At 43.6% G+C, this 16,889-nt stretch overlaps 1 protein-coding gene across 5 annotated transcripts in view; it reads right to left on the reverse strand.

Annotated features, from left to right (window-relative positions):
• CACNA1B (calcium voltage-gated channel subunit alpha1 B) overlaps positions 1-16,889 on the reverse strand; it is a 2,298,664-nt gene that overhangs the window by 1,680,354 nt on the left and 601,421 nt on the right. The window lies entirely within an intron of this gene.

The following is a 16,889-nucleotide window of genomic DNA, read 5'->3' on the forward strand; positions in this document are numbered from 1 at the left end:
ATAAGCCTAGGGAATATGAATCCAGAGAATCACTGAAGAATAACATTTTCTCTTGGCTCAATCAAAGAGTGGGGTCCAACTGTATCAGAACGCAGGATCTGAAGTTCCTTCAAATGATACAGTTAAACAACTGGTGCTCCACTGATAACACTGACTGTATTGTTGTTGGATGTGGCCATAGCTCTCTTCCTCTGTTTTTGAATAGGATGTAAAATGTGGAGACCAATTCTCGCTCCTAGTTAAGAATTGTTCTGAACTGATCTGTTTACCTGTTAAGGAAATTGCTGTATAACTGTGTCTCTGTCTTCTTATGAGGCTATTTTGTTAATTGTTTTTGTACTATAGACTTTCTGTTTTTTTTTAAAGTCACTTATGTATTCTGTAATTGTTTGTATGTCGGCGCTCTTAAGCCTTAGGGTCAGTGTTGCGCAGTATAAATACATTTCATTCATTCATTCATACAATGGAAGCGCAAAAAAAACATGATTTTGTGCAAAAACTGCGTTGGTTAGGAATGTAGCCATGTACAGTCATGGATATGGCCTGGCTATCACAGAAGTAGCTCTGGCCACGCCTGGGGAGAGTTTGCTAATGTCTGGCTTTGTCTGTAGAATACCCATCTCCCTGCAAGACAATGCATCCTGAAAACAGTGATTAGGACTCTATTGACTGGCCAGCCGCATGTATCTTTGAATGAATATACCACTCTGTTTGGAGCAGGATAACTCCATCTCAGTCCCAATCCCCCAGAAGTAGTACGTTCAGAAAATTCCAGGGAAGAGACTCTGCTAAGAAGGAGCTCTGGAAATTAGATACTGACGAACTAAAGGACTAATGAAGAAGTCGCAGGAAGCAAGAATGTTAGTCTTCAGAGCAAATCTCTGTAGGAACATTTTGAATCTTTCCTAGAACAACCTTCAGGCAGAGACCACCACCTCTGATTAGTGTTCTTCTAATCTTTATTGGGTACTAAGAGACAACTAAAGTTTAATCTTGGTTTTAACGACATGAACGATCAACATGCCTTGGCTTTGACTAACTCTCTCGCAGAACTAGGCCTAACACAAAGTGGTCACCACCCTACCCATGGAAAAGGAAGAACCTTAGACTGGGTAGCCGACATAAATTGTGACATAACAATAACCTCTATTGAACTCTACCCTTGGACTGACCATCATTTACTGACCGTCACTATCCAAGACTGCACAGCCTAACAAAAATAACATTATAGCTCCCCACTTCCCACCAGAAACAAACAGAACATCACTGTGGATAAACTTTGGCCCCTCCTCCAACCTATATTAAATCCGACGCCTGTCTCCTCCAACCCAGCACAGCTAGTTGAACTCTACAACTCTACTATTACCCAAGCTCTAGACAAAATCGCACCTATGAAAATGCAAAAAAGTAAACCTAGAGCGCACCTGAATGCCTAGTTTACACTCAAACTTAAAGCCGTGCGGAATGAAATAAAGAAATGTGAAGCCCCTTGGAAAAACCAACCCACAACGACCAACAAAGACAACCTACTGAAAATCACAGCTAATTACAAAGCTGAAATACTACAAACAAAACGCATACCTATAACGATAGGATTGACAAAGCCAGTTCCAGCACAAGGGAATTCTTTGTTATACTACGAGAATTGGGATCTCCTATCCCTCCACAAGACAACTGTAATAAGGACAAAACTTGGTGCACAAAAATCCAAAATGCATTAGATAACACAATATCCCTTCTCCAAAATAAAACAGCAACTAAAAAACTCAACCTCCTCACTAAAGCAACCAACCAGAGAACCCAACCTAAACCTTTCGAAACCATTCCAGCGATTTAAAATTACCCAAGTCTTCAACCTATAAGTGGAAAACATCATTGCTTTGCTTAAACCTTCTAGATGCCAGGGAAAAACCTTCCCGGCTTCTATAATCAAAGAAGCTGCCAGTGACCTAGCTCCTTTCATCACCACCTTAATTAACTCGTCATTTCGAACCTGCACTGTCCCGACCAACCTGAAGGATTCCTGGGTACTACCTTTGTTAAAGAAACCCTCTTTGGACACTAGCATCCCTACTAATTATAGACCCATGACAACTGCCCCCTCTCTCTTGAAGATCATTGATAAAGCAGCCTACATCCAGATAAAATCGTACCTAGAGACCAACAACCTCCTAGGACTCCGACAATCCGGTTTCAGACAACAACATGGTACAGAAACATCCTTGATCGACCTGAAGAACCAGATTGAAGGCTTAAAGACAAAGGGGATCTTTCCTTTTTACTCCTATTAGTCTTGTCAGCCACTTTTGATCTGGTGGATGATAAAGTGTTCTGTAAGCATCTGTCCACAGCAGCCCATTTCTCACCAGAAGCAACAGCATGGATCCAATCCTTCTTGAACAACAGCTCTATGAGAGTGTTCTCACCCTCAGCGTCTGCCGACCCTATTCCCATAACATGTGGAGTACCACAGGGATCTTGTGTATCCCCTAGGATGTATAATGTCTTCACCAAGCCACTGTTTGACGACCTGGACCTTCCAAGTGTCACCTACACTAATTATGCAGATGACACCCAGATCCTCATACCTCTGACGGGTGACTATGGTGAAGACCTGTCACTGGTTAATAAAATCTATCTCATCATTCAGGCATGGATGGCCACACATGGGGCCACACATGGGCTGTGTCTGAATAATGAGAAGACCGAGCTGCTGCTCCTAGGTGCACTAACTAATCTTAATAAACTCAGTAATCATTACCTCTCATTCAACATCAATGGCATTGACATCAAGGTGGCCAAGGAGGTAAAAACATTGGGTTTCTACCTGGACTCAGCCTTGAACTTGCGTAAACAAGTTAATGCCACAGCATCCACGACAGCCTACACCTGCAAGCTGAATCGTGCCTGTAAACCCTTCCTATCTACAGATCGCTGCATTACCATGGCTAGAGCCGTAATCCTCTCAAAATTGTATTATTGTAATGCACTTTACCTAGGCGCTAGCAAATATATTGTCAACACACTTCAAATATTGCAGAATAATGCACTGAGTATTCCAAGAAGGCAAAATATCTCAGAGGCTCGACATAAGAATAACTGGCTCTCTATCAAGGAGAGAATACAGTTCAAAACCGTCTCCCTTACTTACAAATGCCTAAATAACTCAGCCCCACAATATCTTACAGAGAAATGTGCTAAAAATATGTCAACACGGTCAACAAGGACATGAAATTCCTTTTGCCTAAGAGTCCCCAGATTCAAACTAAAAAAAGCAGGGGGCAGTAGCGTTCCTGTCATGACGGCCTAACTTTGGAACTCCCTACACACAACTCTAAGAGCAGACAAATCCTTCTTCAATTTCAGGAAAAACACAAAAAGCTGGCTTACCACCAATGACCCACTACACTCCTAGCACTCCCAGCCTAGGACCTTGCAAACAGCATTCTTGTAAAACGCCATTTTGTATATAATGTATGTCCTATTATGTACTATCTGCTGACCCATATACCTGTTTTCTACATGTCATGTAACCTATAAACTGACCATTTTTTGTAATTGCGCCCAGATACCTCCAGGTTTGCTCCTCTCTATAAATAAATAAACAAACAAACAAACAAACTGGTCGTCGAAGAGACTTTGCTGCAAAAGGAGACTGGGACAGCTGAGACACCCTCAGGCTGACGGAGCCTGAAAATAACAGCAGTTTCAACAAAGGCCAGGTTGAATGACTGGTGGATGCTTGGGCCTGCCGTGCCTAGAAAGCAACATTAAACCTGCAGCCACAACCCAGATCAAACCAAAGGGTCTGAAGTTGGTGTCTGGTGCACTACTTCTATTGCTGCCAATGCTGCCATTACTGCTGTCTCCAAGAACACCCATTGCTACATCCAGAAAGCGATCTGTGTCCCTCCACTCCTCAACTCTAGGACATTAAATAATAGGAGAACCTGGGGCAGAGGGGTGCATTCTTCTCCAGAACCCTAGGGTGAGGTTAAGGAGTTGGCAGAGATACGGTGAGATACAGCTGTAGTGCATGGTGTAATGCACCAGTAAGGTGTACATTCTTTTCCTTGCTCCTGATGTGAGTTGGGTATTTACTGCTCCAGGACATGGGGCAGTTGGATAGAACATTCTTATTCGGTATTACCCAAATTGGTCGTTTACAATTGTTCGAATGAACAATTGACCGAATTTAAAGGGTCACAATTGACCTTTTCACAATTGACCGAATATATATATATATATATATATATATGGGTTTGGGGGGGGGTTGGCGTTAGGTGGGGGGTTGTGGGGGGTTTCCCCCCACATATATGGTACAATTGACCTTCACAATTCGGTCAATTGTGAAAAGGTCAATTGTCATTCTAGCAGTTGTAAAACGATCAATTCGTATACAACCTCTTATTCTATACCTTCCAGTAGGTCGGTGGGGGCTTTACTTGCAGCTGTTGTGCATGGTGTAATGCACCTGTAAGGTCGTACATTCTTCTCCTAGATCCTGCAATGGATTGCAGTACTTGCTGTACCAGGACATTGTGGGGCATTTGTGGGGAGGGGTGTAGTTTTACTACCGGACCCTGCAGTGGGTTACATTATACTTTCTGCTCCAGGGTATAGTGTGGTAGAACACTCTTGGGGTATAATACTCCCCAGTCTCCTGCAGCAGGCCTTGTGATACTTGTTGCTCCAGGCACGTCGTCCTCTGTCACTAAAAAAAATGGTTGCACAGTGCGATTGACAGGCAGCGACAGCCCACCGAGACCGTGTGACCCTTGCTCACCCTCTGCTGTGGTGACGCTCCTGCCCTCCTGGGGCACTCCCTGTATGTGTCACTCCAACTAAGGAAGACAGGCTCAAGGAGTGACAGGGTGACTTTGGAAGAAACAAGCCGACGCCATCCTCACCCCCAGACAGAGGCGAGTCGGAAAAAACAAGTGGTACTGGCCCTGTTTATGACTTTTCCTGAACACAAAAATGCTTTCTTTTCAATACCCTTGACTGTCCTTGTCAAAGCAATTGTCATTTAAATGGGAAATGGATACACAGCTCTGTAAACGTTTTATATAATCTTTACCACGTGCAAACCATAACCTACTGTTACTGTGAGCTATGGTGTATGTTTGTTATACCCAAATGTTAGAGGAAAACACATGAAAATGTTTTATCTTTGTCATTCTACAATGAAAAATAAAAAAGGTAAACAAGGACATGTAATAGACATCAATCTCTGGCTGGAAGAGATCTTTCCAAAGCAGACATGCAGATCTGATATCTTACGTGGACAGCAAATATGTTCCTCAGGTTCTATAGAGCCTGCTGACACACGGATATTCTGCAGACTACAAAGAACCAACAATCGCATACCTGAGATTGGAAAACAGCTCTCGGGATAAACAGACAGCATCGGATCGGATGTACCACCTAGGACTGCACCAGTCCCAGAAATGTATTCCTTACACAGCAGATCTAGCCACCAGATCACAGTGATCAACCAGCATGGGACCTTAAAAACCAGAGCCTTCCCTCAGATTACAGAGATTCCCCAATTCAACATGACACAGGTGTCTGATCCGAGTGTGGTAGCCTGCAGTCGTCAACCTTCCAGTATAATTTATTTATCATTCATTTTGACTTTAAGGAACCAGTCCAAAGGCAACAGCTATATTACTGAAAAAGCCTGTAGGGCACCCAATCACCCAGACACTTTGTATTCATATTCCTGATTTGCAAAAGTTCTACCACATGAGGTTTTGGTTCAAAATGATTACTTGCAGTGTGGGTTAATTTTGCAATAGGGCAGAGGAAAATCATTGCTGAGAATCTATGGCAACCTTCTCAGAGTGGCCATCAAGGACTGATTCTCTATGCCGATTCCCCTTGATCTCTATATAAAATCCAACACCAGTGTTGTCTGTAAAAGCATCTTGGAATGCCAACAACTGAATACCAGAATGTCTTAAAATGGTTTCATTCTGTCTCAAAGTGGCATGAGCTCATCTGTCTCTAGATGGTTTCATTCTTAACGAAAGCCCTGAGGTAGTACCTGACCCGGGAATGCTCCCCCGCCCCCCATTGAGGGGGGTTTATTGTTATTGCTATTGCCGTTTGGGGTGGAAGGATAGCTCAGGTCTAACCCATTTGTCTTGAAAGCAAGACAATGCAGCACAACACAGGTTTGAATCCTGATCATTCTCTTAGAAACCACTTGTAGGGCATTAAGCGCATTATAAAAGAACAATTATAATTATTAGCATCCTAGCATTATATATAGGATGCTAATAGTTATTTCTTTCAAGTTGAGAAACTCCAAACACGCCATTTCTCAACTTGAAAAAATCTACAGTCCAAGATGGTCACCATGGAAGAGGGAGAAGGGAACTACACATAGTCCCTTCTCCCTTTCCATGGTGGCCATTGCCGCAACGGGGATGTGCCAAGAACACTGGTGTTCCTGGCGCCAGCAAGGGCAAGCGAGTACCAAATAAGTGGGGTGGGTTAAATATGCGGAAAAGAGGAGTGGTGGAAGAGGACGTCGGGGAGAGCACTTAACTCGGTCATGGCGGGGGAAAATAGCAGCCTCCCACTCCAAGAAGGCTTGGAACGAGGGCTTTACCATGGGGTAAAGCCCCCGTTTTGAGCCATCTGATAGGCTGGGAGGCCGCCACACCACCCTCTCCGGGTACTAATAACACACATAAAAAAGGGCCAGGAATCTAAATATTTGTTAAGCTTCTGCTTGTAGCCTTGGGGTGACTGGCTAGCTCAACAGCAACTTCGACCAGGATCTACTTTTGATTCCAGAGAACCACTTGTTCCACAAAAACATACCTTTGGGACATTAATTCTGGGTTTCAGAATATGTGTGTAAAGATGCGTTTGGAAACCCCTCAGACATTTAAGCATGAGTCCTATGTAATGGGCAAAAAGGTATAATGCGCATCTCACGCACAATTTAGAGTTGAGCCACCTTTTCTATAGTGGTACTTCCTGTTCACTATTATGGTGGTGATTTGGCCCAGTTCAAAAACACAGTAACGCACTGGCATAACGGGGGCCCCCACAGTCCCCGCGTTGCAGGGGGCCCCTGGTTGCCCATGAGCAGCGGGGCTGCCCAGTAGTGGTGGGGTAGTCCCGTCAGCAGGGCTTTCAGTGGGGCCCCCACATTTTGTGTTGCGCCACTGCAGTAACATAATATAGAGTGAACAGGCTGATGCCTCAGATCCAGGAGCTGCTTTTGGCTGCGGCTTATGAAAGGTTTATTTGATCAGCTATGAGATTCTTCACAAACACATGAAATAGGAAATCAACAAAACATAAAAGGAGTCCTTCAAACATAAAAGGAGACCTTCCCTTACACTTGAAAGGAAACCTTCACCAACACAGGAAAGTAGATCTTCACCAACACACGAAAGGAGGCATTCAACCACACAAGAAAATAGGCCTTCACCAACGCATGACTATCAGTAAATAGTCTGGCACCATAGGGAGCATGCCTGGATGAGCCATGGAATGAGACGTCTCACAGCATAAGTTCAGGCGTGGTCCTGATGTATTTCTATAAGGAAGAGTCACGAGATTTCTCTCTGGCAGGCAGATAAGTTGCATTGTCACGAGTGCATTAGCAATAGTTGGCAACACCATAGAAGGAATAATCCAAAACCTGTAGTGAAGGTTTTTCCATCCAGGATAATAAAATTAGCAAAATTCAAAAAATAAATTTGTCATAGCAGATATGGCAACATTTATGTTTCATGATAATAGATCAAAAAACAGATGTAAAAAATGAAAATTAAGAATAAATACACCTGAAACTACAATGCTGTCGTGCTCTTTAATTGGAGAAATAAATGCCCCGAAAGAAGTCCATTTAAAATTCTAGTGCGGCTTCTCAAACGGTAACTATGATCCTGGGCTGCCTTATTCCAACCACCGATCATGCAGGAGATATCTCTAGGTTGGGCAGTTATGAGGCCCCCCTCTTTGAAAGAATAAATAAATACAATGCCTTGGCATCCACTAGTGCTCTGTGCACTTGTGAACACACACTGTACTCAGACTGACCGAATTACTGTGTATTTCTAATATATTTCTAGAGCAGCAATAAAGCTATTGTTTCCCCTGAACAACAGTGCAATAGGAATGTATTTGGCAGACAGGAGTTCTAATCAGGCCTACTCTGCTCTTGCAGTGGAGAAGAGGTGAATATGAGGGGCCAGTGCTAGAAACCACTTAGAGTATACTTCAATAACTGTGCAATGTGCTGCTCTCTAGCTATATAGCATTCCAAAGGTGGGCTATGTCTGTTAGAACACACTGAAATATTACACCACGTGCCTGATCCATCTGCACGTGTTTGATGAAGAAGACAGGAACTGGTAATGCTATTTTGCGCAGTGTACACCATGGAAAACAGGATACAGTGATAAATTGATATCATAGCATCAGAAGAGAAACATTTGATACTGGAAGGAGCCTGGTGTGGTGAGAATCATCAACAGGCACAGAGAAAGCGTGAATATCTGAACACAAGAATATCTGCAACCTTCATAGCACACAAGTTGCAGGATCTACCCTTGCTGCCCAAGAGCATACGCCTGTCACATAGGGCTGATTCCTGTATCCTACAATATCTCACATTTCAAGCACAATGGCAGAGTTAGCTTGGGCACCTATGGTGGATTAGAGGTCAGAGTCAGACATACAGCTATCTCATATGGCACACAGTTACCCCACGGGTCAGATTCTCCCTGTACCTCTCTCACTCACTCACTTTCTCTCCCAGACTCCTATCTTCCTCTTTGACTGGTTCACCTGCAGGACATATTTTCTCCCTAAAAGCTGTCCTCATCTGTGAGTCATCATAAATATAAGGTGAGTTTGAACCAAACCTGTATTTATCTGGTGAATGAGTGTTGCTGCTACACTGAACCTCCAATCCCAATACTGCTTCCTCTAATTTCCCCCTTCCCCATAAATGTCGACGTTTTTGAAAAGTGAATGAGGAGTACCACGCACTCATCACGGACCTCCTGTGTGCAGCTGCCCTCAGGCTCTGACACTGATCTAGCGGCCTTCCCCCCTCATCTAGAAGTGGGCACTGTGATCCTTACTGCACACACCATGCCTTCCCACCCCACAGAAAAACACATTGATTCCTCCGAGGCAAGCACCATGTTAGGTTGACAAGGCTGTGCCAGGAATAGTCACAGAAATTTGCCACCCAGCTAGGGCAACTGAAAGGCAAGTGGAGCTAGGTAAGAGGCATTAGTGAATGACTCCCAACGAGACGTGCTGGCCTGTATCTAATTTGAATAGAACATTCAAAAAATTGGCAGGTGCTGGGAATGCTGCTCTTCCTTCTGCTGGAATAGTAGGAAAGCTTGAAAGTGAAAATGGACGTGTAGTGCATTAGCTTAATTTCAGTTACCAATGCATGTGTACCACAATCATTGTGCAATTACAGCCATCTGTACTGAATGTAAATGACGTTCAGGTGACAGCTGCAATTGAGAGAAATACTTTAGGAGAAATTGAACGGAAAGCTTGGTACGAAAGCACTAACACTAGGGAAAAAAACGTAGATTATGTGAAATTCTCAAATTAATCTGCACAGGTAATAACAGTTTTCCCTGAATAGCAGCGCCCCCTGAGAGATTATGAGCCCTTTTGTATTGATGTGCTTCGTGATTTTGAAAGTTGTGTGGATGCACTAGAATCCTCCACATCCCAGGCAGCCTAGCCAAAATGCAGCACCTCTCCACGATGTGACAGGCACCATCTGGTCGTGATGGCAATCAGGGGTGGACTGGCCTTTAGGGAACTCTGGAAATTTCCCGGTGGGCCTCTGCGGCAATGTCCCATTGATTATTATGCAGAAAACCTACTCGTCAGCCCAATCCGGTCATTTCTTTCCAGTTTTTAATTTTTTGACTTCTCTAGAAAGAGCTCAGTAGAAATTCGCATCCCCACTCTGCTGCTTTCACTCTCTCTGTATTTAGCAGTTTGGATCCAGCCTGCAAGACAAGCCCCAGTTGATGGCAGTACGCAGTGCCAGATTAAACCCTGTGGACGCCCCTAGGCAGTTGACATTTCAGGGCCCCCCTTGCAAATTACTTTAACTCGGGTGCCGACATTATCGGTCTACAAAAGAGCGACGACAAATAATATTTACGCTTTGTTCAAGAAAATGAAAGAATTCTTAAGTCTCAGCCAAAAATGAGTAAAAGTGCCTGAACAAGATAGATTTGTTCTGTTAAATTAGACAGCGAATTTAATCAAACTTAATTTTAACTCAGAAAAGCTAACTGTAACGCAGATATCGGGTATACATTTACTCGTTGGTGTTCTCGAAGCTTCTACTTGCGAATATTCTGCTAGGCTCTGGAGTTGGCCGGAACTCTCGCGACACACTAACTCACAGAAAGCTTAGTTTCTGGAGGTTTCTTGTGCCTATGCAACGTTCTAGCGGGATAACATTGAACTAAGTGGTGTGCATGTCAGCCGCTAAATGGAGATGACCATCACTACTGTTCATTCCACGTACATAGTTTTCACCAGATTTTTGTACTAACTGATAGCTGCCGGAAGCTGAGCTTTTAAGAGACAAACTTATGTGAATCTGATGTCTCTGGTTTATGTACTGTAAGGTGCTAATGAGTACATTACATTAATACAGTATTTTCCCTATAGAGTCTTCAATGTATAGTTTTGGATTCTTTAAGTTGATTCATTTGTTTCTAAACCATTTAAGGAAGCTTGATTGTAATTTTCTTTCAAGATCAAATCAATATTATTTTGATCCGTTGTCACGGGGCCCCTAAAAGGAGCGGTTCACATAGGACGTTGCTACTTTGCCTATTTGGTAATCCGGGATTGGCGGTACGAAATGAAAAAGGAAATGTGAACTGTAGGGGAGCAGGCAGTTCTGATATCCACTATGTTTTACTTCAATCTGTGCCCAATGGTTATTCCTACCAATGAGACAACAGAGAATTCTCATATGTCTGAGATATTAGATAGGTTCTCTATGGCTTAATCGCTACACTGTTTATATTGCCCTGCTCAATTGTAGCCATTTCACTGTTGCCATATAATCGTTTTCTTTCGTTATCCCATCCTACCCCACTCCCACCTTCCTCCCCAGTGTCTCACCCATGCATACCCTTGTGTGTAGGAGGGGGAGCTAGATGCACACGCACGCACATCTAGACAGAAAATATTTTATGGCAGCCCATTATTTTGAGCTTGGCTACATGTTGAATTTTGTGTGAAATTCCTTTTGAATATTACACTCCCTTAGTAAGCCTTTCAGAGTTTGTGCCACGATCATTTCAGGACAATGGTTTTACTGATGACATCACAAATGCATCTGTCTCTCTGTCTCTCTCTGACTTTCCCACTTAAATTGTTAATCTGCCTCCCGCAGTGGTTTTGCTGATGACATCACACATATAGGGTAGTCTGTCTCTGACTGTTAATCTGCTACCTGTAGTGGTTAAGTGAAGCTAAACTTTATTTCAGCATACAGCATAACAGCATAATAAAACATCCAACATCAATATACAGATACATATTACATATAATACAACTCATATATTTAAAACTGAGAATAGGATTTCATTTAAAAAGTTGATACAGCAATACATACAGGCAGGGAGGGATCACTCTTAAATAATCAAATAGCTTCACTCATGGTTCTTACTCCACTGGAGTTTAAAATGGGGTTAAGCCATCTGCGCCTATAGGCATCATACAGAGGACATAAAATCAAAACATGCAACTAATCTTCAGCAATAACCTCACAAACGCCCGTTCCAATAAAGTCGTAGGCTTACAAATCAAAATCAACAACAAAAAAGATGCCCTCGCCCGTGCAGCTCTCACCCCCAACCCAACCACTCACAACACCACCACTCCTTCCCTTCCTCATAACCCATAACTAAACCGCTGCCTCACTTCAGTTTTTCAAAAGTCACCACGCTAGAAGTGGAAATAATTATCCAAAGCCTCAAACCGTCCAATTGTCAGGGCGACCCCTGCCCTTCACACATCATCAAAGATGCAGCTAGGGACCTCTCTCCCTTTATCACTAAGCTTATCAATGTCTCATTCTCCTCAGGAACCGTACCCAGCAACCTCAAAGAATCGTGGGCCCCCCCTACTCAAAAAACCATCCCTAGACCCCTCAATACCAACCAACTAGAGACCAATCACCACCGTTCCCTTCCTCCTTAAAATCCTTGATAAGGCTGCATATCTACAAATACAACACTTAGAAACAAACCATCTCCTAGGTATCCGCCAATCGGGCTTCAGACCTCAACATGGGACAGAGACTGCACTCATTGACCTCAAAGCACAGATTGACACCCTTAGAGACAATGGGAAAACCGCACTACTACTCCTACTCGACCTCTCTGCAGCATTTGACTTAGTAGATCACAAAATTCTCTGCACTCACTTAGACTTGGCGGCCCACTTCTTACAAGAGGCCATCGGCTGGATTGAGTCTTTCCTTAACAACAGGTCCATGTGCGTATTCTCCACCACTGATTCCGCCAACCCCATCCCCACCCCCATTCCCATCACATGTGGGGTCCCTCAGGGGTCTTGCGTCTCCCCCACTCTGTACAACATGTTCACGAAGCCCCTTTTTGATGAGCTTGATGGCCTGGGTATCACCTACACTAACTATGCCGATGATACACAGATCCTCATCCCGTTGATGGGAGATTATGACAAGGGCTTGGCCTTTGTGAACAGGGTGTACCTCATCGTCCAGGCATGGATGGCCTCCCATGGTCTGCGCCTGAATGATGACAAGACTGAGCTTATCATCCTTGGCACCACCCCTAACTTAAATAAACTAAACCACAACTACGCAGGCTTCAACATAGACGGCCACCTCATCCAGGTAGCCAAAGAAGTGAAAACATTAGGGTTTTATCTAGACGCTACCCTATCACTCAGCAAACAAGTGAGCTCCATGGCCTCCTCTACAGCCTACACTTGCAAACTTATAAGAGCAGCCAAACCTTTCCTTTCAACCAAAAGCACTACCACCCTAACCAGAGCCCTTATCCTATCTAAACTGGATTATTGTAACGCCTTATATGCAGGAGCCAACAAATGTGTTACCAACAAAATCCAAATCTTACAGAACAACGCTCTCAGAGCAGCCCTAAGCATCTCTAAAAAAGAGCACATCTCCAACTTGAGAAGAGCGCACAACTGGCTCACCACCACAGACAAAATCATGCTCAAGGTAGCCTCCCTAACGCATAAATGCCTCAACAATGCAGCTCGTCAACAATGCAGCTCCCCGATACCTAGTAGACAGAATCAGGCAACACATCCCCAACCGCCCTACCAGGACTGCCAACACCAACCTCCTGTCCATTCCCAGATTCAAACGCACCAAAACTGGTGGTAGTAGTTTCCAAGTCAAAGCAGCCCAACAGTGGAACTCTCTGCCTTCTACCCTAAGGACACCACAAACCTTCCCCCAGTTCAGGCGCAACTACATTCAGTGGATAAAAGAAAATGACCACCAACCCTTTCCTGTCCCGGCCTCTGTATATTCTGTAAATTGTTGACTCTGTATTTCTTGTTTTTTCTTACGTTTTTCCCATGCTTTACCACTTGTAATAATCTATGCCTACACCTGTAAATTACTGTACAGCACTGTAACCAAGCTAAGAATTACCTTGTCTTGCTCATGCGCCCTGTTACGCTTGGGTCTGGCGCGTTATACAAATGATTAAACAAACAAACAAACAAACAAAAAGGGCATTTGGGTGAAATGGTTCTGCTGATGAGGTCACATATACAAGTTCCACTCTCTTTAAATTGTTAATGTGCTGCTTATGGATGATTCGCTGATGACATCACAAATATACACTCCTCTCTTTAGGTTAGTTATCTGCCACCAAAATGGTTTAGCTGATGACATCAAAACTGTAGACATAACAACTATATATCAGCCACTTGCAGTGGATGGTAAACAATGTAGTGTGGAGAAAGGAGTCTGGAAGTGTGATATCATCAGTAACATGAGCTCCAAAAAATGGTGGACTTAATGAGGAAAACAAAACTAACATATGAAATGAGTAATAATGTATTCACACTGCAGCTACTAGCATACTATAGAGAAAGGGAGAGGTCACTTAGATAATGCCCACCCATCTGTTATTGTCTAAGATAAAGTAGGGGTCAATAAATTGGGGAAGGGCAAAATCGCAAGCATTGATAACCCTTCCCATAATCAATAATGCTACAAGCACCCACTTTTAACCCTCCTATTATTCCTTTGTGCCACCTGAGTGAAGGAGAAAAAGAAGGATACAAAAATCAATCATTATCACTCCTATATTGCAGTTGGGCAAATGACGCTCACCGGCTGTGGCAACAAGACCAGCTTTTCAGGTTTGGTCAAGAAATACATGGGTGGTGGTTAACTAAGGGGGAAGTTGGTGGCTGATGAAAAACAGCAAAGCAAGGAACGAGTGAGCAACAGCAGCAAGTTTAGCGCAACTGCGGCAGGCTCTGACGGCTGAGGGACTCAGAATGCTTGGTATTTGTTTTGAGACAGGCATATCAAGAGAGATGATACAGACAACAGATATATATTTCTAAACAAAGCCTTATTAATGATCAGGATGGTGTAACACCTTACTAACCCTATGCTATGGTGGGATCTTCCCTGCCTAAAGACATCTAAGGAAAGTCTGTGGCTATAAGTCCAAACCAAATGTCTGTCTGTCTCAAAACCTATGCTTGTCCTCACAACTACAACACAATCTAGTGGGGAAATGTTCTCAACCAAATATAAGTGTTCAAGTTCAATATAGTACCTATGTTACTTCGTTTCAAGGAGGTTTGATCACGGTATGAAGGTACCTTTTCTAGGTTCACTGGCATCACAGTTTGCATCAAAAGAAGGTCTTGGGTTTCCCTTATCCCAAGTTCAAATGTAATCAAATTCATACAACACTGTGATCTTTGGACTTCCTTCCCCAAGATAAACACTCTCCAGTTCTTTGGTTCTCAGGGTTCCCTTCCCGAATATTTGTACTGTACAGGTAACTTGCTTCCTCTGTTCACAAGTTCACAAGAGAATACTGTGTTCGTTTGATCCATCTTTTGTTTAGCTTCACCCAGGACACGCACTTCTTTGCTGCTTTTCCAGTATGTAGTGGGTTCTGGTCTAGGCTCAGTTATCAGACCACACAGTCCACCTATTACAGGTCATGCAACCAGCAACCACATGCCCTGTCTGTGATTTGAATCTTGATGCTGGTAGTGTTAGTGTTAGAAAACTTCCTAGTCTAGTTGCAGTTGTCAGACCACATGGTCCACCCATCATAGGTTACGCAACCAGAAGCTTCCCCAAAGCCATTGTTCAGTTCGAGTGTCCAAGACAACTCGTCACTTTCACATTATTCTTAAAGTGCTTTTCTGATAATGGGTTACTTGATATACTCGATTTTTCCAGAATGTTTACGCAGCTTTTAGCACTTTATGTTCTAATCAAGTAACCGCTTTCCTTTCATTCAGTATTTCACAAATGTAACATTTACTTAATTTCACTCAAACCACCACTTTCCTGCTGCTCAAGATTCAGGAAATGCAATGTTGCATTCATTAGGATAGAACCTTTCATTCCGTTTGGCTTTCCATAACTGTAACTTTAAGATGTGCAAACTTGCATAACACCTTTTATGCATTTCGGTATTCACTAAATGTTTTCACTTGTGTGGGCTTAAGCAGCACCTTTTATGAAGTTCAGTATTCAATAAATGCAGTTTTCACTTGTGTGCGTTTAAGCAGCATCTTTCAGGCAGTTTTGTATTCAATACACATTTTCCACTTGAGTGCACTTAAGCCACACCTTCCAGGCAGTTTGGTATTCAATAAATGTAATTTTCACTACTTCTGTGGACCATCACAAATTCCAAGGTCAATGGAAACGCTCCAGCGTTCCTCGGGTCTCTCAAGACTTACTGGATCTCGTTAGCTCCATTCGGCATCTTCTGCCTGAGTGGGAAAACCAACTTGTCAGTTCGCAGGGTACTGCATTCAACACACACCAGCCTTCGTGCTTGGCTCTGCCTCTGTTCCCTATCAGCACCTGCTGGACGCCTTCCCTCACAGGAGCTCCCAGTCCTGCACATTCACCTTGGCAAGACTCTCAGGACCTTCGTTGGCATGTCAGCATCTTGGCTTCTCGTTCCTCAACACAACATTACTTTGGTTCTCTTTTCCTTCTGCCACTGCACCTCTAATGTGCTTCTTGATTTCACCTTTTATACTCTCCTCAATTACTAACAGGATGCAGGTGAAATGAGATATCCTCAGTTGCCTGACCCTCCTTGAGTCTATTGGTGTGACATGCCTGATCTTCATTGCCACATGCCTTCACAGCACTCTTCTTCGTCTCAGTACCAGAGTGGTGTTTATAATAGGAAATCTGTGCTACTCCTAGTTGCCTCTTCTTCTTCTCAGTACTTAAGGGAAAACTATAGGGGAGGATGGGATGCGATTGGCAATAGCCCATAAAGGCTACTGGGTCGTGGGGGGTAGGGTATATCAATATCAGGAAAGGGGGACAACATGTCTCACCTTCGGGGCCCCTCTCTCCAATCCCCAAGGACCCTCCACCCAGGTGATCCCCCCTCGCTAGTCCACCCCGGGGTCAGGATCTGGCAGCCTTGCCTTCCTCTTGATTACCTGAGGAGGGGTCCTAGGAGGGCTAAATGTGAGAAGGACCTCCGATTTCTCACAGTGGTCTATATTGAGAGTTGCATTTCAACCATTTTGATTGTTCCAGACAAAGGCTACAACTGGCCCAATGTACTTAGTAAAATTACTTTAATAACTACCAC

This window comes from Ambystoma mexicanum, chromosome 8, assembly GCF_040938575.1.
Source record: "Ambystoma mexicanum isolate Mex_15411 chromosome 8, UKY_AmexF1_1, whole genome shotgun sequence".
Lineage (NCBI taxonomy): Eukaryota > Metazoa > Chordata > Amphibia > Caudata > Ambystomatidae > Ambystoma > Ambystoma mexicanum.